The sequence below is a fragment of the Streptopelia decaocto genome (genome assembly GCF_964273445.1).
Source record: "Streptopelia decaocto genome assembly, chromosome: 1".
NCBI classification, from domain to species: Eukaryota; Metazoa; Chordata; class Aves; order Columbiformes; family Columbidae; genus Streptopelia; species Streptopelia decaocto.
This window is the reverse complement of record NC_138663.1, coordinates 85,072,825-85,093,300: the sequence shown is the minus strand read 5'-3', so window position 1 is coordinate 85,093,300 and position 20,476 is coordinate 85,072,825. Positions and strand designations below refer to the sequence as shown.

The 20,476-nt window shown below is 42.8% G+C and overlaps 1 long non-coding RNA gene across 1 annotated transcript; it reads left to right on the top strand.

Annotated features, from left to right (window-relative positions):
• The first annotated feature begins 4,466 nt into the window (after positions 1-4,466).
• On the top strand, positions 4,467-5,827 carry LOC309449473. Its single transcript, XR_014185960.1, has 3 exons — positions 4,467-4,928; positions 5,456-5,522; positions 5,768-5,827. It is a non-coding gene; the product is annotated as an uncharacterized lncRNA (long non-coding RNA).
• Positions 5,828-20,476: the final 14,649 nt, after the last annotated feature.

Below are 20,476 nucleotides of genomic sequence, written 5' to 3'. Positions count from 1 at the left end.
CCTATCCACACCCTAACTCTAAACCTAATCCTAACCCTAAGCCCAACCGTAAACCCTAACCCCTAACCCTAATGGCCCTAAGCCGAACCCTAACCCTACACTAACCCTAATCCAAACCTTAACCCTAACCCCTAATCCTAAACCCTAGCCGTAACCCTATCACTAACCCTACCCCTAAACCATAACCCTAACCCTAACCCTAACCCTAATGGCTGTAACGCTAGCCCTAATGACTCTAATACCAACTCCAACTCTAACCCTAACCCTAACTCTAACCCTAACCCTAACCCTAACTCTAACCCTAACCCTAACCCTAGACCTAGCCCTAACCCTAACCCAAATGCCCCTAATCCTAATCCTAACCCTAACCCTATCCCTAACTTTAAACCTAACCCTAACTATAATGGCCCAAACCCAAACTCTAACCCTAACCTTAACCCTAACCCTAACCCCTAATTCTAACCAAAACGTTAACCCTAACCCTAAACCAACCGCAACCCTGACCCTAACCCTAAGCCTAAGAGTAACCATAACCCTAACCCTAATGGCTTTAACCTCACTCTAACCCGAACTAGAAGCCTAACATCCCTAACCCTAACCCTAACACCTAACCCTAACCCTAAGCCTAACCCTAACCCCTAACACTAACCCTAACCCCTAACCCTAAATCCTAACCCTAACCCTAACCCTGAACCTAATCCTAACCCTAACCCTAAGCCTAAGACTAACCCTAACCCATAACACTAACCCTAACCCCTAACCCTAAATCCTAACCCTAACCCTAACTCTAACCCTAACCCTGAACCTAATCCTAACCCTAACCCTAAGCCTAACCCTAATGGTCCTAACCCTAAGCCTAACCCTAACAACACCCTACCCTAAACCTAACCCTAACCCTAAGCCTAACTGTAAACCCTAACGTTAAACTGTAACCCTAACCCCTAACCCTAACCCTAAACCCTAGCCCTAACCCTAACACTAACCCTACCCCTAAACCATAACCCTAATTCCAACCCTAACCCTAACCCTAACCCCTAACCCTAACCCCTAACTCTAACCCTAACAGTAACAGTAACCCTACCCTATATTTACACTACTAGTAAATATATAAAACAGAAATAAAATACACTCAAGACAATTCCTCACAAACATGCTGAGCAGCCAGTCTCAGGAAATGGCACCTTGTCCCAATAGCTGATCTGAAAGAGAGAAAAGAGAGGAAAAAAAGGCAGAAAGGCTAAGAGGTCTTTGCAAAATGGCAAAAAAGCTGGACTAAACATCCTGACTGAAACTCCCCCAGCTATGCCCCAGAGAGAGAGCAGAAGTGAACAACAACCCCTAGAGGTCCCAACTCTCCTTAAATATGAAGCTTAATGCTAATGGGATGGAATAGTCTTCTTGATCAGTCTGGATGTCAGTCAAGCTCTGCCCCATCTATGCCCCCTTTCCTCAATACCTCACACCTGTGGGCAGAGTGCTCAGAATGTCCTTGGCTCTCAGACCAGAGCAACTAAAAGCATTAACTCTGTGCTGGAGTATTATCTTCTTGTTCTCAAACTAAGTCCAAATGATGACTGTGCTAGCTATGAACAAGAAAGGTGTGTAAGTGCATGAAGAAAACTAACCCATTTTCAGTCAAACCAGCACAAGCCTCCATTTATGTCATCTGATGTCGTGTATGTACTCTTTCACATGACTGGTGTGGACTTTCTCACTTCTTGGTCTCACAGTGATCAAGCTTCACCTTCCTCTTCCCCATCCCAATATTTCTAATGTTCTTATTACTCCACTGGCATTTTCTCACTCTTGTATGTTTTTAGTTACTGATATGTGACTATGGCATGCTTTTTCTCTTACCCCACAGTAAAATGAGGCCATGTCATTTTGTGTCATTCAGTCCTGCCATTTTAGGCTCATGGTATTATCTTCCTGAGAATTTGACTGATGTTCTAGATAAGGTGGAGTGGTTACAATATGAGACCTAATGTGACTGACTGTCACATGGTGAGAGGAAGAGTTGAAAAGGGCAACTGACAGGCACCTCTTTTTCAGAATTGATGAAGGGTGATACCCCTAAGTCTGTGAAGTGCTGAAGACATCTGTGCTGATTACTTCACAGAAACAACCATCTGAGATCCCAGAATGATCATGAAGCAAGGCCTCAATCAGGTAAGAAAACCTAAATCTCTCTTCAGAACGTCAGCCTTCCTTACTACCTTCAAGTTCCTTCTTGCCTTAACTACAGAAGTTCAAGTCAATCTTTTCCAGGGCCTGTAGCTTATTTTTCAGTTTGTCTGTCTTTTTCATTTTCACTTGCTGTTTTCAGTTGAAATATTTTCATCCTGTGTTTCATGACTTCCCTTTTTAGATTTGACCTTTCTCTCTCTAGTTCTACACCAGTTTTCTTTCAGTAACTTAATTTTCTTTTTTCTGAATGGGAAAATCTTGTATGTTTATGGTAGTATTAACTGGTATATGCAACTATTTTCTTAGCAAAGATGCAAGATAATGCCTTTGGTGGGGTTAGAGTATGAGTAAGTGCAATGAGGTAAAAGAAACACCCCCACCTTCAACAAATCACAAGAAATCAGCTGCCAGGCTGCCTACCTATTTTTTACAAAACTCTGTTTTGGTTGGTTTATGGTTCAGTATCTTTCCCAGGGTGAGTCCCCAGCCAGTGTTTATCAAGCCAAAAACCAGAAAATGAGAGCTTTTTCTCACCAATGCAAACTGATGTCAGTCATCCTGCTCTTGCCACCTCATCCAGTTTCCGTTCCTGGTTCCCAGAAAGCTCTGAGCATTACAGGAATAAGGAAACACTCCTTCTCCCAAAGGCTATGCACAGTTGTTTCAGCGTCTTGCCCCTGTGGGAGACATAATTTCTTGACTCCTGTTGACTACAGAATGGGGGTCCAGTACCTGTTAAAAAGTCTCTGTCAAGACACTTTGATTTCCAACACCTGGCCCAGCTATTATACATCCTGATCATGATCAGCCTTACTGGAGTGACAGATGCACTTTCTCAAATAATATTAACATTTATTTTCACATTGCTACTGTTATAGTTTCATTAGATTGAATCTTATGTTTCATCAATCACCAAAACCAATTCAAGCAATCTACCTTAGAGCTGCCTTAATATCTCTAACCAGATAAGTCACCATAACATTTCTGAATTACCAAATAGCTTCTGCTTGTGAACATAGCTGCAGCAGAACATTTGGCTGCTAAAGCCAAAATCTTTGCTTTCTACAACAGTATGATACCTGCAGATGATCAATATCTGCACAAAGTCACATAGGGCACATAGGCTGCTCGACTCTTGCTTTCTTGTTGGACACGGGCCTCAGGGGCCTATTCAGTTCAGTTCCATATAATGTCCATTAACTTCAAGAAAATCCCTCAAATCTGCCCCACACCTAAATCATAAATATTTCCAATCTCAAACTCCTACCCCTACCCTGTGGTATTTTGCTGTGTTCAGTGGGCTGCTTCCTTGTGCCTAAAGCACTATATAAATGAGATGTGAGACACATTCATTTAGTTTTCAATTCCGATAAGACTAGGAAAGATGTTCTTGAGAACCAGGAGCTCACTTCTTTCTGTGAGCTTAGGAGTGTTAAACAGAGATCCTTTGCCAAGCTTTTGTGTCAACACATCCCATCACTATCACCTTTTGATTTTCTTTAGTGCCATGAAAAGCCTTACTGCGAGCTTTGGTGCGCTGTGGAGAGGAGTGGGGCATGTAGGAGTTTGCTCTTGCCCCCGTCACTCCATAGCGCAGTGGAAACACACTCAGACTCACCCTTTGTGTTGCCTTCACGGCTTGTGCATTTGTCTAAAGGCCTTTCCTGAGTCTGCAGGTGCCAAGAAAGATGAGAATGTTTAGTTGTGCTGAATTACTTCTATATATGTTTTGTTTGTTTTGTTTTCTTTTGTTTTCAGAAACACAACTAAATAATTTCATGAGTAAAACATACTAGCAATCTAAGAAGAATGAATGTTGTTTAATGGTAGCATAAATCCATTCTATTCTATGCTGTTTAAGTCCCTGTTCTTCCAAACTCTCCTCCCTTTGGTGTGTTCGTTCTCCCTTCTCTTACCAGTTGGTGGACACCATGGTTCAGGAGTGCAATGGGGCCTTCACCCTTCCAAAAACACTAAAGTGTAGGATGAGCTCACTGCAGCACATGAAACCATGCCACAAAGGTGTGATGTGGCAGTATAGCAAACCTGATTTCCCATCTAGATGCTGCTAGAAAGTGAGGTCCAGCTTCTCCCCTTCAGACTTCAGAATGCAAATTCCAATTGCCTCTGCAGAGCAGCAAAAGAATGAACCATGTGGAAAAAAACACCATGTATTTTTGTGCTAGCTTGGTTCTGTGATCTGACACACCATGGGCTCAGACAAAGACCACTGAAAGAAAGAGATGCGGCAGGAGGATTTGGCTGGAGCTAGTGTGCAGGCTGTCTGTTTTGGCAAGGGTGTACTCTTTCCCTTCCCAGCTCCTAATCTTCTCCTGTAGCGTCCTACCTGACAGAGCAGGGGTCCCTGAAGCATCCCACAGTGGGGTATGTTATAACTGTGACCTTGAAAGAAGCCCTGCTGGTCAAATGCTGCCCCTTGATGTCATGTTTAGTGACAGCCTAGAGTAACCAGGGGTGCATCTGCTCTGTAGCTGTAAACACGACTACGATAGAGCAATAAAGTAGCTGGTTGTAGGAAGGTCAAAACCTAAATAAAATATTTAATGATTTCTTTATCTCCGAGGGTAATATCAGCCACTCCTCAGTTCTGTTGAATGGGGAAGTTTCACAAGACCTCTGTGCAAGGTATAAATACAGGCACATGAACTGCATCTCAGAAACAGCAGCACGGGACGGTAGAAGCCCCACCAGCAATCCCCGTCTGAGACGCTGACATCAAGGTGAGATGAACACTTTTCGCATGAAATCTTTCAGTGGCTTCTTGGGCAGATACTGTGAAATGCAGTTGAAGAGAAAGAGGTTTAAGAGTTGGGATGAGAGCTGTAAAATGTATGTGAGGATCTGATGTATGTATTTGCAGAAGCTTAACGAACCTTTGAGGTGATGAGAAGACAACTGCAGGATAATCCCACTTTATAAAGGGAGAGGGTGAAGAGAGCCACTGCTACAAAAGGGGTGAAAGTGAGCATATTTTACAAATATGGATGTAGGATCTTAATGTCGAGTGAGCAAAATTAACTGGTTTATTATGACTTTTTCTATAGACAGAAGGACACTTTTCTAGCACTTTATTGATTAAGTCTGGGTAGTCACAACCTCTATAAATTCAATCATAACTGTGAAAAAATGCTTGTCGTTCTGTTCTGTTTGGAGCCCCACATGAGCTTCATTTGAATTTGGCCCTTTGTGGTTTTGGCCTTTTTTGCCCTTTGCCTTTTTGCTTTCCTGCTGGGATTGGCTGTTCAAGACTGGAGTGCTCTACTTTCCGGGAGTGGCTGTTCGGCATGATCGGAGTTCATGAGGGATTGCACTGAGTATCACTTATTTTATTTTATGCATATATTAGTATTTTGTTGTGTTATTAAACTGTTCCTATCGCAACCCTTTCCCTAAGATATATTTGCCATGAAATCAAAAAAGCTGCTTCTATATTTATCCTCTGTTAAAAATGTTTTATTTGTCCTTTTTTTCCTCCCTCTCCAGCATTTTGTGTATGGTGAAAAAAGCCTTCTTACTGGCATTGCTTATTTTCTTTATTTTCTCTTTTCCTCTTCCGTAGGCTGTCATCCAGCTCCTACAGCAAGAAATCTGAAATACAGAAGTCCTCCTGAGATGGGAAAAATCATCGTTTATGAACATGCCAACTTCCAGGGTTACTCCAAAGAGTTCACCAGTGATGTTGCCAATCTAAAAGATGTAGATTGGAATGATTGTATCTCCTCAGTGAAAGTAATAGGTCAGCCTTGGGTGGCTTATGAGCACCACAGCTATACAGGCCAGCTCCTTGTATTTGAGGAGGGTGAACATAGCTTTGTTGGTCCAGAGATGAACGATAAAATCACATCTCTGCAGTTGATCACTGAAAATCTGCACAATCCCCAAATCACTCTCTATGAACATTCCAACTACCAAGGGAAGAGCAGGGTGATAAGAGAAGCAACCAATCTGGCTAGGGGACATGACAATGACACCACATCTTCTCACAAAGTCCAGAGAGGTGCCTGGCTGTTGTGTGAACACAGCGATGGAAGTGGCTTTCGTTACATTGCGCGAGAGCATGAACACCTTCCACATTACAGTGCAATTGGTTTCGATGACAAGCTTTCATTTCTGCGTCCCCTTCTCCCTGGCTGTCGCTGTTAGGCTGCAAATCCTGCAATGCTGAGGGAAAATGCAGCCCCAGCAGGAAATTTGAGGCCTAGATCTCTGTCTGTACTTGTATTGCTTTTTTTGCGCTGTGTCACAGAAAGACCGAATGGAAGAGCTCTCTTTCATGCTGCACTGCAGATCTGTATTTCTCAATCCTACCTTGCACTGTTCTCCATCCCCATAATCCCCATGAATGCAAGAACTATCCTATTTAGTCAAATGAAAGAGACTCAAAGATAAAAGAGATGCGAGGAGTGTGTAACCTATTACACCTGCAGCTGACAATCAGATGTCCTGCACTATGTAATGTAAAAACACTGCATGTTGCTTCTGTTGCTAGGTACATAATCAAAATGTGAGTATATAACCAGCATCACTTACTTTGTAATTTGTTTTACAATGCTCTTGTTTTACCACGGCCTCTGTCATTTTTTTATTCCACTTTGTGTTGTTGCCATTAAAGAAGCTATTAAAAGGAACAATGGGTCTATTTTATGTATTGTTTGTGGTTTAATATAGATAAATATTTCTTTTTCATTATGACATATCTCTGTGTATTAAGAGAACAGTTCACAAAGTCACTTGTGAACATTTTTCATGAATCTCTCCTGAGAGGTTTTATTTTCTTCCATTCTCCCTTGCCAGTAACATTGGGCTCAGGCTTGACTCAACCAGACTTAAAGTCTTAGTAAGCATGCCACGTATTGCTGTGATCCTGTCCAAACTCTCACCTGAAGACTTTACTTAATTATCACAAGACTGATAGTATCCCAAGACATTGATCATACTAATGATATAGTCTTGTACTGCCCTAACCCTAACCCTCACTCTAACCCTAACTCTAACCCTAACCGAAATGGCCCTAATCCTAACCCTAACCCTAACCCTGACCTTAACCCTAACCCTAACCCTGACCTTAACCCTAACCCTAACCCTAACCCTAACCCTAACCCTAATGGCCCAAAACCTAACCCTAAACCCTAACCCTGACCTTAACCCTAACCCTAACCTTAACCCTAACCGTAACCCTAACCCTAAACCTAACGCTAATGGCCCAAACCCTAACCCTAACACTAACCCTAAACCCTAACCCTGACCTTAACCCTCACCCAAACCCTAACCCTAACCCTAACCCCAAGCCTAACCCTAACCCTAACCCTAACCCAATACATAATGGCCTTAACCCTAACTCTAACCCTAACCCTAAACCCTAACCCTAAAACCCTAACCCTAACCCTAAAACTAACCCTAAACCTAAGCCTTACCGTAAACCTAACCGTAAAACCTAACCCTAACCCTAACACTAACCCCTGACCCTAACGCTAACCCTAACCCTAACACTAAACACTGACACTAACCCTAACCCTAACCCTAACCCTAACCCTAACCCTAACCGTAACCCTAACGCTAATGGACCTAATCGTAACCCTAACCGTAACCATAAAACTAACCCTAACCCTAACCGTAACCCTAAACCCTTATCCAAACCCTAACCCTAACCCTAACCCTAACGGCCTTAAGCCTAACCCTAATCATAACCCTAATGGCCCTAATCGTAACCCTAACCATAACCATAAACCTAATCCTAACCCTGAACCTTACCCTGACCCTAAACCTGACCCTGACCCTGACGCTAACCCTAACCTGAACCCTAACCCTAACTCTAACCTTAACCCTAACGGCCCTAATCCCTAACCCTAACCCTAACCCTAACACTAACCCTAACCCTGACCCTAACCCTAACCCTAACCCTAACCCTAACCCTAACCCTAACCCTGACCCTAAACCTGACCCTGACCCTGACCCTAAACCTGACACTGACCCTAACCTGAACCCTAAACCTAACTCTAACTCTAACCCTAATGGCCCTCATGTGCGAAACTGCAGTGGGTCTGTGGAATCCTTGGCAGAAAATATGGGAGTAGAGATCAGCCTTGAAGATATTAAGATTTACCCTTGAGAAGGATGGGAGTAAAGGAGTATCCGGAGAGAGGAGAGACGTACCCGTGAGAGAGAAGGGGATGGAAGAATAAGATGGATGATAGAAAAATTAACCAATGAGGTGTTAGTGCTGTAACTTGTAACCAATAGTGAAAAGGCACATGAATTGCTAAGACTGTATAAAAATGCACTTGTGGCAATAAATGGCATCTACTACTTTCATCCTGGAAGAACTTGGTCTATGTCATTTGTCCATCTCAACCATGACACCCTAATCCCTAACACTAAACCTAACCGTAAACCTAACCCTAATTCTAACCCTAAACCCTAACCTTAACCCAACCCTAACCCTAACCTGAACCCTAACCATAACCCTAACCCTAAACCTAAACCCAAACCCTAATCCGAACCCTAACCCTAAACCTAACCCTCTCTAACCCTAACAGTAACACTAACCCTAACCGTAAGACTAACCCTAATGGCCCTAACCCTAACTCAAACCCTAGCCCTAACCCTAACCCTAACCTAAACGCCCCTAATCCTAATCCTAATCCTAATCCTAATCCTAATCCTAATCCTAACCCTAACCCTAACCCTATCCCTAACTTTAAAACTAACACTAACCCTGACCATGACCTGAAATCCTAACCCTAACTTTAAACCTAACCCTAACAATAACTCTACCCCTAAACTCTAACAGTAACCCTAACCCTAACCCTAACACTAAAACTAACCCTAAACCTAAGCCTTACCCTAAAACCTAACCCTAACCCTAACCCTAACCCTAACTATAACCCTAATACTAACGGCCCTAATCCCTAAACACTAACCCTAAACCCTAAACCCTAATCCTAACCTTAACCCTAAGCCTAACCCTAACACTAACCCTAACCCTAACCCTAAACCCTCATCCTAACCCTAACCCTAACCCTAACCCTAAACCTAACCCTAATGGCCCTAACCCTAACCTAATCCTAGCCCTAACGCTAACCCTAACCTTAACCCTAACCCTAACCCTAAACCCTTATTCTAACCCTAACCCTAAACCCTTATTCTAACCCTAACCCTAACCCAAACCCTAACCCTAACCCTAACCCAACCCAGACCCTAACCCTAACCTAACCCTAACCCTAAGCCTAACCCTAATGGCCCTAACCCTAATCCTAACCCTAACCCTAAACCTGAACCTAACCCTAACCCTAACCCTAACACTAACCCTAACCCTAAACCTAAACCCTAATCCTAACCGAACCCTAAGCCTAACCCTAACACTAACCCTATGTCACGGAGGCACCCCGAGACTAATTTAAGGGACAACAGAGTCCAAAACAACTTTTATTAAACTGGTGAGAAACAGGATTTTAGCACTCCAAAAGTGACTTAAATAAAGGTTCGGATATCAGTTGAGGAAAATTATTAAGGGGCAGCAACTAATACAACAGGCGGTCCACAGTGTGCATGCACGTGGCTGCACCAAAACAATGCCGGAGCCATCCCTGGGTCCCGGAGAAGCACACACTTGCCTAAACACGGTGTGGGATTATTTTTAAAGAGATACACATACTCGTAGTGAGTACGGGAAGTGTACACTCGCAATTCCGCGAGGGTGAATTTATAATACACTCGCAATCCTGCAAGGGTTAATTTACTTACATGTGCAAATGCGCACGGAAGGAAAATACACTCGCGATTGTGCGAGGGGCTCTCGGCGGCCACTCGCGATTGTGCGAGGATAAATTTAAAGTACCCGTGCTTATGTGGAAGCACGGGAGGAAAATACACTCGCGATTGTGCGAGGGGCTCTCGGCGGCCACTCGCGATTGTGCGAGGAAATAATTTATACACGTGCAAGTGTGCACGGAAAAAAAATACACTCGTGATTGTGCGAGGAAATAATTTAAAGTACACGTGCAAATGTGCACGGAAAGTATAAATATACTCGCAATTCTGCGAGAAGTTTTACTCACACCCGTGGCGGCAAGGCAAGCGCAGTCTCCATCCCAGGGAGGGGGGCTCTCAGCGGCAGCATCTTGCTCGTGCTCCGAGAGACCCACAGAATGGGCGGAGTCTCGACGAGAATCCCGTTTTTATGGCTGATCAGATCTGACTGTAGGCATTCTAGAAGCTTCTCTGCACCCCACACTAGCTGTGAGTGCCCCACGGCTCACTGGCTCCTTGGCACTCCCTTCTCCTAATGGCCCTGGCCAGGGTGCTCTGGGGCCAAACAAAAGAAGCTGTTAGCCTCAAGTAGCAGAGAAACAGGGAGACGTGCCTACTCCTTCCATACTGAAGGAGGGAGGGGGAGAGAGGGGAAAGAGAGGGGGAGAGAGGGGGGGTTGCATTCTGCCACACCCTAACCCTAAACATAAAACTAAAACCTAAACCTAACCCTAACCCTAAACCTAAACCTCCGTAACCCTAACACGAACCCTAACCCTAAGCCTAACCCTAATGATCCTAACCCTAACCTAACCCTAACCCTAAGACTAACCCTATCCACACCCTAACTCTAAACCTAATCCTAACCCTAAGCCCAACCGTAAACCCTAACCCCTAACCCTAATGGCCCTAAGCCGAACCCTAACCCTACACTAACCCTAATCCAAACCTTAACCCTAACCCCTAATCCTAAACCCTAGCCGTAACCCTATCACTAACCCTACCCCTAAACCATAACCCTAACCCTAACCCTAACCCTAATGGCTGTAACGCTAGCCCTAATGACTCTAATACCAACTCCAACTCTAACCCTAACCCTAACTCTAACCCTAACCCTAACCCTAACTCTAACCCTAACCCTAACCCTAGACCTAGCCCTAACCCTAACCCAAATGCCCCTAATCCTAATCCTAACCCTAACCCTATCCCTAACTTTAAACCTAACCCTAACTATAATGGCCCAAACCCAAACTCTAACCCTAACCTTAACCCTAACCCTAACCCCTAATTCTAACCAAAACGTTAACCCTAACCCTAAACCAACCGCAACCCTGACCCTAACCCTAAGCCTAAGAGTAACCATAACCCTAACCCTAATGGCTTTAACCTCACTCTAACCCGAACTAGAAGCCTAACATCCCTAACCCTAACCCTAACACCTAACCCTAACCCTAAGCCTAACCCTAACCCCTAACACTAACCCTAACCCCTAACCCTAAATCCTAACCCTAACCCTAACCCTGAACCTAATCCTAACCCTAACCCTAAGCCTAAGACTAACCCTAACCCATAACACTAACCCTAACCCCTAACCCTAAATCCTAACCCTAACCCTAACTCTAACCCTAACCCTGAACCTAATCCTAACCCTAACCCTAAGCCTAACCCTAATGGTCCTAACCCTAAGCCTAACCCTAACAACACCCTACCCTAAACCTAACCCTAACCCTAAGCCTAACTGTAAACCCTAACGTTAAACTGTAACCCTAACCCCTAACCCTAACCCTAAACCCTAGCCCTAACCCTAACACTAACCCTACCCCTAAACCATAACCCTAATTCCAACCCTAACCCTAACCCTAACCCCTAACCCTAACCCCTAACTCTAACCCTAACAGTAACAGTAACCCTACCCTATATTTACACTACTAGTAAATATATAAAACAGAAATAAAATACACTCAAGACAATTCCTCACAAACATGCTGAGCAGCCAGTCTCAGGAAATGGCACCTTGTCCCAATAGCTGATCTGAAAGAGAGAAAAGAGAGGAAAAAAAGGCAGAAAGGCTAAGAGGTCTTTGCAAAATGGCAAAAAAGCTGGACTAAACATCCTGACTGAAACTCCCCCAGCTATGCCCCAGAGAGAGAGCAGAAGTGAACAACAACCCCTAGAGGTCCCAACTCTCCTTAAATATGAAGCTTAATGCTAATGGGATGGAATAGTCTTCTTGATCAGTCTGGATGTCAGTCAAGCTCTGCCCCATCTATGCCCCCTTTCCTCAATACCTCACACCTGTGGGCAGAGTGCTCAGAATGTCCTTGGCTCTCAGACCAGAGCAACTAAAAGCATTAACTCTGTGCTGGAGTATTATCTTCTTGTTCTCAAACTAAGTCCAAATGATGACTGTGCTAGCTATGAACAAGAAAGGTGTGTAAGTGCATGAAGAAAACTAACCCATTTTCAGTCAAACCAGCACAAGCCTCCATTTATGTCATCTGATGTCGTGTATGTACTCTTTCACATGACTGGTGTGGACTTTCTCACTTCTTGGTCTCACAGTGATCAAGCTTCACCTTCCTCTTCCCCATCCCAATATTTCTAATGTTCTTATTACTCCACTGGCATTTTCTCACTCTTGTATGTTTTTAGTTACTGATATGTGACTATGGCATGCTTTTTCTCTTACCCCACAGTAAAATGAGGCCATGTCATTTTGTGTCATTCAGTCCTGCCATTTTAGGCTCATGGTATTATCTTCCTGAGAATTTGACTGATGTTCTAGATAAGGTGGAGTGGTTACAATATGAGACCTAATGTGACTGACTGTCACATGGTGAGAGGAAGAGTTGAAAAGGGCAACTGACAGGCACCTCTTTTTCAGAATTGATGAAGGGTGATACCCCTAAGTCTGTGAAGTGCTGAAGACATCTGTGCTGATTACTTCACAGAAACAACCATCTGAGATCCCAGAATGATCATGAAGCAAGGCCTCAATCAGGTAAGAAAACCTAAATCTCTCTTCAGAACGTCAGCCTTCCTTACTACCTTCAAGTTCCTTCTTGCCTTAACTACAGAAGTTCAAGTCAATCTTTTCCAGGGCCTGTAGCTTATTTTTCAGTTTGTCTGTCTTTTTCATTTTCACTTGCTGTTTTCAGTTGAAATATTTTCATCCTGTGTTTCATGACTTCCCTTTTTAGATTTGACCTTTCTCTCTCTAGTTCTACACCAGTTTTCTTTCAGTAACTTAATTTTCTTTTTTCTGAATGGGAAAATCTTGTATGTTTATGGTAGTATTAACTGGTATATGCAACTATTTTCTTAGCAAAGATGCAAGATAATGCCTTTGGTGGGGTTAGAGTATGAGTAAGTGCAATGAGGTAAAAGAAACACCCCCACCTTCAACAAATCACAAGAAATCAGCTGCCAGGCTGCCTACCTATTTTTTACAAAACTCTGTTTTGGTTGGTTTATGGTTCAGTATCTTTCCCAGGGTGAGTCCCCAGCCAGTGTTTATCAAGCCAAAAACCAGAAAATGAGAGCTTTTTCTCACCAATGCAAACTGATGTCAGTCATCCTGCTCTTGCCACCTCATCCAGTTTCCGTTCCTGGTTCCCAGAAAGCTCTGAGCATTACAGGAATAAGGAAACACTCCTTCTCCCAAAGGCTATGCACAGTTGTTTCAGCGTCTTGCCCCTGTGGGAGACATAATTTCTTGACTCCTGTTGACTACAGAATGGGGGTCCAGTACCTGTTAAAAAGTCTCTGTCAAGACACTTTGATTTCCAACACCTGGCCCAGCTATTATACATCCTGATCATGATCAGCCTTACTGGAGTGACAGATGCACTTTCTCAAATAATATTAACATTTATTTTCACATTGCTACTGTTATAGTTTCATTAGATTGAATCTTATGTTTCATCAATCACCAAAACCAATTCAAGCAATCTACCTTAGAGCTGCCTTAATATCTCTAACCAGATAAGTCACCATAACATTTCTGAATTACCAAATAGCTTCTGCTTGTGAACATAGCTGCAGCAGAACATTTGGCTGCTAAAGCCAAAATCTTTGCTTTCTACAACAGTATGATACCTGCAGATGATCAATATCTGCACAAAGTCACATAGGGCACATAGGCTGCTCGACTCTTGCTTTCTTGTTGGACACGGGCCTCAGGGGCCTATTCAGTTCAGTTCCATATAATGTCCATTAACTTCAAGAAAATCCCTCAAATCTGCCCCACACCTAAATCATAAATATTTCCAATCTCAAACTCCTACCCCTACCCTGTGGTATTTTGCTGTGTTCAGTGGGCTGCTTCCTTGTGCCTAAAGCACTATATAAATGAGATGTGAGACACATTCATTTAGTTTTCAATTCCGATAAGACTAGGAAAGATGTTCTTGAGAACCAGGAGCTCACTTCTTTCTGTGAGCTTAGGAGTGTTAAACAGAGATCCTTTGCCAAGCTTTTGTGTCAACACATCCCATCACTATCACCTTTTGATTTTCTTTAGTGCCATGAAAAGCCTTACTGCGAGCTTTGGTGCGCTGTGGAGAGGAGTGGGGCATGTAGGAGTTTGCTCTTGCCCCCGTCACTCCATAGCGCAGTGGAAACACACTCAGACTCACCCTTTGTGTTGCCTTCACGGCTTGTGCATTTGTCTAAAGGCCTTTCCTGAGTCTGCAGGTGCCAAGAAAGATGAGAATGTTTAGTTGTGCTGAATTACTTCTATATATGTTTTGTTTGTTTTGTTTTCTTTTGTTTTCAGAAACACAACTAAATAATTTCATGAGTAAAACATACTAGCAATCTAAGAAGAATGAATGTTGTTCAATGGTAGCATAAATCCATTCTATTCTATGCTGTTTAAGTCCCTGTTCTTCCAAACTCTCCTCCCTTTGGTGTGTTCGTTCTCCCTTCTCTTACCAGTTGGTGGACACCATGGTTCAGGAGTGCAATGGGGCCTTCACCCTTCCAAAACCACTAAAGTGTAGGATGAGCTCACTGCAGCACAGGAAACCATGCCACAAAGGTGTGATGTGGCAGTATAGCAAACCTGATTTCCCATCTAGATGCTGCTAGAAAGTGAGGTCCAGCTTCTCCCCTTCAGACTTCAGAATGCAAATTCCAATTGCCTCTGCAGAGCAGCAAAAGAATGAACCATGTGGAAAAAAACACCATGTATTTTTGTGCTAGCTTGGTTCTGTGATCTGACACACCATGGGCTCAGACAAAGACCACTGAAAGAAAGAGATGCGGCAGGAGGATTTGGCTGGAGCTAGTGTACAGGCTGTCTGTTTTGGCAAGGGTGTACTCTTTCCCTTCCCAGCTCCTAATCTTCTCCTGTAGCGTCCTACCTGACAGAGCAGGGGTCCCTGAAGCATCCCACAGTGGGGTATGTTATAACTGTGACCTTGAAAGAAGCCCTGCTGGTCAAATGCTGCCCCTTGATGTCATGTTTAGTGACAGCGTAGAGTAACCAGGGGTGCATCTGCTCTGTAGCTGTAAACACGACTACGATAGAGCAATAAAGTAGCTGGTTGTAGGAAGGTCAAAACCTAAATAAAATATTTAATGATTTCTTTATCTCCGAGGGTAATATCAGCCACTCCTCAGTTCTGTTGAATGGGGAAGTTTCACAAGACCTCTGTGCAAGGTATAAATACAGGCACATGAACTGCATCTCAGAAACAGCAGCACGGGACGGTAGAAGCCCCACCAGCAATCCCCGTCTGAGACGCTGACATCAAGGTGAGATGAACACTTTTCGCATGAAATCTTTCAGTGGCTTCTTGGGCAGATACCGTGAAATGCAGTTGAAGAGAAAGAGGTTTAAGAGTTGGGATGAGAGCTGTAAAATGTATGTGAGGATCTGATGTATGTATTTGCAGAAGCTTAACGAACCTTTGAGGTGATGAGAAGACAACTGCAGGATAATCCCACTTTATAAAGGGAGAGGGTGAAGAGAGCCACTGCTACAAAAGGGGTGAAAGTGAGCATATTTTACAAATATGGATGTAGGATCTTAATGTCGAGGGAGCAAAATTAACTGGTTTATTATGACTTTTTCTATAGACAGAAGGACACTTTTCTAGCACTTTATTGATTAAGTCTGGGTAGTCACAACCTCTATAAATTCAATCATAACTGTGAAAAAATGCTTGTCGTTCTGTTCTGTTTGGAGCCCCACATGAGCTTCATTTGAATTTGGCCCTTTGTGGTTTTGGCCTTTTTTGCCCTTTGCCTTTTTGCTTTCCTGCTGGGATTGGCTGTTCAAGACTGGAGTGCTCTACTTTCCGGGAGTGGCTGTTCGGCATGATCGGAGTTCATGAGGGATTGCACTGAGTATCACTTATTTTATTTTATGCATATATCAGTATTTTGTTGTCTTATTAAACTGTTCCTATCGCAACCCTTTCCCTAAGATATATTTGCCATGAAATCAAAAAAGCTGCTTCTATATTTATCCTCTGCTAAAAATGTTTTATTTGTCCTTTTTTTCCTCCCTCTCCAGCATTTTGTGTATGGTGAAAAAAGCCTTCTTACTGGCATTGCTTGTTTTCTTTATTTTCTCTTTTCCTCTTTCGTAGGCTGTTATCCAGCTCCTACAGCAAGAAATCTGAACTACAGAAGTCCTCCTGAGATGGGAAAAATCATCGTTTATGAACATGCCAACTTCCAGGGTTACTCCAAAGAATTCACCAGTGACGTTGCCAATCTAAAAGATGTAGATTGGAATGATTGTATCTCCTCAGTGAAAGTAATAGGTCAGCCTTGGGTGGCTTATGAGCACCACAGCTATACAGGCCGGCTCCTTGTATTTGAGGAGGGTGAACATAGCTTTGTTGGTCCAGAGATGAATGATAAAATCACATCTCTGCAGTTGATCACTGAAAATCTGCACAATCCCCAGATCACTCTCTATGAACATTCCAACTACCAAGGGAAGAGCAGGGTGATAAGAGAAGCAACCAATCTGGCTAGGGGACATGACAATGACACCACATCTTCTCACAAAGTCCAGAGAGGTGCCTGGCTGTTGTGTGAACACAGCGATGGAAGTGGCTTTCGTTACATTGCGCGAGAGCATGAACACCTTCCACATTACAGTGCAATTGGTTTCAATGACAAGCTTTCATTTCTGCGTCCCCTTCTCCCTGGCTGTCGCTGTTAGGCTGCAAATCCTGCAATGCTGAGGGAAAATGCAGCCCCAGCAGGAAATTTGAGACCTAGATCTCTGTCTGTACTTGTATTGCTTTTTTTGCTCTGTGTCACAGAAACACCGAATGGAAGAGCTCTCTTTCATGCTGCACTGCAGATCTGTATTTCTCAATCCTACCTTGCACTGTTCTCCATCCCCATAATCCCCATGAATGCAAGAACTATCCTATTTAGTCAAATGAAAGAGACTCAAAGATAAAAGAGATGCGAGGAGTGTGTAACCTATTACACCTGCAGCTGACAATCAGATGTCCTGCACTATGTAATGTAAAAACACTGCATGTTGCTTCTGTTGCTAGGTACATAATCAAAATGTGAGTATATAACCAGCATCACTTACTTTGTAATTTGTTTTACAATGCTCTTGTTTTACCACGGCCTCTGTCATTTTTTGTATTCCACTTTGTGTTGTTGCCATTAAAGAAGCTATTGAAAGGAACAATGGGTCTATTTTATGTATTGTTTGTGGTTTAATATAGATAAATATTTCTTTTTCATTATGACATATCTCTGTGTATTAAGAGAACAGTTCACAAAGTCACTTGTGAACGTTTTTCATTAATCTCTCCTGAGAGGTTTTATTTTCTTCCATTCTCCCTTGCCAGTAACATTGGGCTCAGGCTTGACTCAACCAGACTTAAAGTCTTAGTAAGCATTCCACGTATTGCTGTGATCCTGTCCAAACTCTCACCTGAAGACTTTACTTAATTATCACAAGACTGACAGTATCTCAAGACATTGATCATACTAATGATATAGTCTTCTACTGCCCTAAATTATGTAATAAAACAGAAAGCTTTGATAAATCGGAGTTGATTGATTGGTTTATTGCAAAAGGAAAACCTGTCTGATTTTTTTAAACCTTTGTTATTCTGATATGAGATATAATTTTGAATTCACAGTGTTTCAATCAGAAAGGAAAATCCCCTTCTAACGCTACCTCCATTGTAATTCTACCTCATAATGTTGTTTTCCCTTTGTAACAGTCTCGAGAGTCACCATGTGGTATGTTCTACTGACGGCCAAACTTATGGGGGTGTGGTAGGCGCACGTCAAAGGACACACACCTCTGTGTTCTGATAGGCCCGGCATGGCACTAAGGGAGAAGACCACAGACTGCTCGAGACCATTTGAGACCCTTCAAGGTTGCCCGAGACCCTTTGGGACTCTTCCATCTTTTGCAATCGCTCCCCAGTGATGCCTGCGCAAAAGAGCAGAGATTACGCAAGCAGGCAATCCCGAGGTCTGTAACAAGCCCACCTCTACAAGCACTGGCCGCACACACCATCCTGAGGACTATTGTGTCCACCACTCTCATTGTGGGAACCGCACTAGACACCGGAGGATGCTGTGCTTTGCTGGATCTGGACTACAAATCCTATCATATACATAGCAAAGTCATGAAAGTGGTTAAATCTTTCTTTTTCTTTATTTCTTTATTTCTTCCTTCCTTCCTTCCCTATATTTCTATTCTTTTTCTTTTAATAGGTAATATGCTAACATATGTTAAGTCCCACATGTGCTGCAAAACTCTTTTATGTAAATCTTTTTTTCACTAGACTGCACCAGTTGAGCCTAATTAATGTAAATCCTTCTGCCAGTTGGGCCAAGCTGCAAAATAAAAGTCTTTGTTTACAGACCTTTGCCAGCCAAAGGGACCAACGAATCTGAGTCACCTCTCCCCACACCCATACCTCTGGGTGGGACCTGACAACACCAATGCACATTACGTTTTTGTTCCCTGTATTAGTGCAACTCTCCAATACTGATAACTTTTGGAGTGGCAAATCAAGCAGCAAATGTCATACTCTACCCACACCAATTTGTGGAAGAAATTATTTTGGAAGTCTTATTGAATTGCCTCGGTCATGTCTGAGGGATCCCTTTCAGCATTTCACCATAATAATGACTTTACATAGGCACTGTTAATAGGAGAGAGATTATTTAGGATGTCTCTAATTATCTTTCCTAGGAAATACACTTAATGATATTTCCTTTTTTAAAAATACCATTTCCTAAACAGGAAAGAAGATAATATCTTATTTTCTTGTCATATATAACTGGAAGATTGTCTAGAGCCAGGGCGTCTCTGAATCAGATAACTGTTATCTCTGAGTTTTCCCTCTGATTCTCTTGGGCAAATAAAAGATAAAATTACCTCCCATATTTGCTGTTATTCTGTCATTTTAGCCAGCTCATATTGCAATCTGTCTCTGGTTCTCCTGGTCACCAGAGAGGGGCTTTTCTTTATTTTGCAGTTAGGGTTCTAGTTGCTCTTGGAGTGAAGTGCATTGCAGACTAGCAGGCAATTTCCACACTGTTCAGCTAGCAGTGCCCTTGAAATTATGTTCTCTAACCATCTTCGCCTCTCACCCTTGTGGCAGGCTTTAAGAGGCATCTCAGGAGGACACAACACCCTCCCTGACATTCCCTACTGCACTTCTCATGTGATGTGCATCCAGAGACAGAAGCACTGGCATCTCAATCTGCCTGTCAACACAGAGATAAATAGTATCTGGACAGCTTCCAAAATAAACAATCAGTAAAAAACGATCACAGAGAGGATTATTATTAACCCACAGTGGAGTGAAAATGGTGTGCTGGTTTGGCTGGGATAGAGTTAATTTTCACAGGAAATTGGGAGGGGACACAGCCAGGGCAGCTGACCCAAAATAACCAAAAAGCTATTCCGTACCATATGACATCATGCTCAGTGTATATAATAAACTGCAGTAGCTTGTCAGCGTAGGGGGAATCGTTGCTTGGGAGCAGGCTGAGCATTGGTTTCTTTATGCTGAGTAATTGCTTTGTGTATCCCTCTCCTTGTATTTTCTTTTATTGTGATATTAAGGCATAGGGCTGTGCAGACCCAAATGTGTCTATGGTAAAGCTTTAGCATGGTTATAGCTAAAGCTGGATGGCTTATGGTTGTGGTGTTAAAGGATACAAGAATAATGCATCTATAGTTGCTTAGAGTGGACAGCACCTAATGTAGTGAAGCACGGTCAAAAAAAAAAAAAAAGACATGTAAGGAAGGAATTGAAGATTATAGAATGGTTGCATATGTACAAAGGAAAAAAAAGATGCAAGAACATCTTTGTTGATGTCATTTCCTGGTTTCTGACACTATGAGGTGAAGTTTCTTGTAATGTAGTATTTTGGTGTGCAACATATAAGCATTCAGTTAATCTTTTGGCTTTTAATGAGAGTAGAAACTGCCTTTAAATTGGTACTTTTTTTATCCTTCTTTTAGGAAGAAGATACAAGTGGCCAAATGAGTTACCTACTA